Source organism: Vicia villosa, unplaced genomic scaffold (assembly GCF_029867415.1).
Source record: "Vicia villosa cultivar HV-30 ecotype Madison, WI unplaced genomic scaffold, Vvil1.0 ctg.003593F_1_1, whole genome shotgun sequence".
NCBI lineage: Eukaryota > Viridiplantae > Streptophyta > Magnoliopsida > Fabales > Fabaceae > Vicia > Vicia villosa.
Window position 1 is genome coordinate 140,418 of NW_026706249.1, and position 2,644 is coordinate 143,061.

Genomic DNA, 2,644 nt, shown 5'->3' on the forward strand with positions numbered 1-2,644 from the left:
AAATGTTAGTATTTGTTAATCTATGATTTTTTTTTCATTTTTTAATAGAGATTTTTTAAAATATTAGAACAGGGCCTCCAAATTACTTGAGACGGCCCTGTCTACAGTTTCCAGTCGAATTCCTAACTTCCGACTTCGCATTATTCTTTCGGTTTCCTCTTCCGTAGCTCCTCTACTTTTGTCTGCTACTTCTTCTTCTCTGTGACTCTTTTCCAAACCTTGTCTCTATAGCAGCTATCCCCAAAAATAACTACTGATACCTCAAATTTCTTCTTTTCATCAAATATAACCAATTAGCACTATTACTCCTTATTGGGCTCAACGTTAGCACCTTCACTTTTGCTAATCCTCACCTCACAAAATAACCAACTCAATTAAATAATTAATTTAATATAATAATATTATTTCTAATATTATTTCTCCGACTAAACCGACTAATTTAATCCGACTTTCCATTCAACCGCTCAAACAATATAATAATTCACTTACGTCCCTTAAATTAATACCGATAAATTCCTTATTTTGACAATTTCCAACAATTGAATCCTTAATTAATTTAATTAACCAATTAATTAAATTCGTGGCGTTACATGTAACACCCAAGGCTGGCGAGGGCGGGGAATGGTCGTCAATGCACAAGGCATAATAATGAGTGGCTCCTGGCAGCTTTTAGGCAAAAATCAAATTCACATTGGAATGAGAGGGATCTTGAGGTTGTGCATGTATGGGATTGCATGGTAAAGGGAGGCTTATAAGGATTGATTGGTACTACCTATACCAACAAGATACGTTTTCTTTTCAGTAGCCTAATAAATAAGAACTCCATAGTTAATTGTGCTTGACTTGGAGTAGTATTTGGATGGCCGACCTTTTGGGAAGTTTCCCAGAAAGCGCATGAGTAAGGACAAAGTATGCTGAGAAGACATGTGTTAGGTTTGTAGGGTCAGTCGATAATCCTGAAAGCAGTATGAGGCGTCACATATATCAACGTGAGCTTGATCCATAAGATCTGGTATTTGTGGAACTATGTGCTCGTAGGTTTAATCAAGATGTGATTAAAGCTTATAGATAAGCAAGACGTATTTGGCCTTGGAAACATTATGGTTTTGATGATGACAACACATAAAGATGTAAAATACTTTATAGTGAAAAGCTATTGCTAAAGCTGGTTTAAGCGGACAAATAAGCACAAGATAGATGACCAAGTTATTCCTCTGAATCAAGCTGAAGAACTAGGCTTTTATGATCACCAGATATATCCTATAATTTTGGCATCTAACTTAAAGATATCTCAAGCCTCATTTCTAAATAAGATTCAAGTGAAATGCTTATATGATTGGTTTATCTGACAGAGGACTTGAAGATTCAAAGTATGAAAGAGAGGAAGTGTGAAAGTCTGTCTGATCGTGTCTAGTGAGTGATAAATGTCTTGTAAAAACACAAGGGCTTTGTAAAGTAGTATGGCCAAATCACACAGACTAAAACTATTTTTTCAGCCTCTAAGTTTTTTGGATCCTAGCTAGATGAATTAGGAACTTCCAGATGAATTAGGGCAAGTTTTTGAATTGGCTAATCAATTAAACCAAGTGCATAATTGATTCGATAAAGGAAAAATAAGTTTATAATCAATTATGTCAGTGTCTTAATGAATGGTAACAAATCTCTGTCAAAACCTTCCAATTCAGACTAACCACTTCATTCCTTTGTTCACTGTTTGGCGTGAAGACTAACCAATTCACTCTATTATTTGTTGTTTGGTTGTATATAAACCTAGAACTTTATTTTTCTTGTGTGAGGGGGTTTGTATGCTTAAACTTCTAAAAGCTATCAAGAATTATTGAATACTATCAAGATAACTTCTTATGGAGAGGATAAGTCACTTCTTTAAGACCGAACCTCTATAAATATCTGGTGTTATCTCTCTTCCCTTAACTTTTTCGTTTTCGCTTATTTTCTTTACCTTAATTTTCCGTTGCATATCCTAATGCTTTTTAGAAATTGTTTTTAAACTTTGATTTAGAAAATAATTTTATTTTAAACTAATATTTTTCAAACCCCAATAATTCACTCCCCTTTTGTGTGTGAAGTTACACGTTCAACAATTTTGATACCTCAACAATGAAAGAGATAATGGTAAGCCCTGGTCGCTTAGGTAAAGGAGACAAACTACTTTTGAGCACCGAGAAAATACAAGAAAAATGGTCCAACCCTTGTTAGATCTCTTCTTTGGAACCGAAGGTACAAACCAAACAATCAAGGGAACCAAGAGAGGCAGCAAGCAAGCAAGAGGTCTACGATTTTTTAAATGATTAGTAAATAAATGCCATAACACTACTTGTTTGATTGGATTCACATTCTTTGTCAGACTCATCATCCTAAAAGGTCGCATTGTAGTGTTTTCTTTGATTTCTTAGATAATTAGGACAACCAACTCAAATATGCCCCAATTCTTCACATTCATGACATTAGATTTCATTGAATCTGTTATGATAGTTAGGGTTTTATCTTTCTCCATTTCTACATCTACGCTAAAAGTTACAACTTCTTAGAGTTTGTTGTTGATTGTCTTTGACATTGAGAAAAACTTTGTTCCAAGTCTTCTGTTAAGTCTTCTCATAACCCTGCTACTTTTTTTTCAAGCATA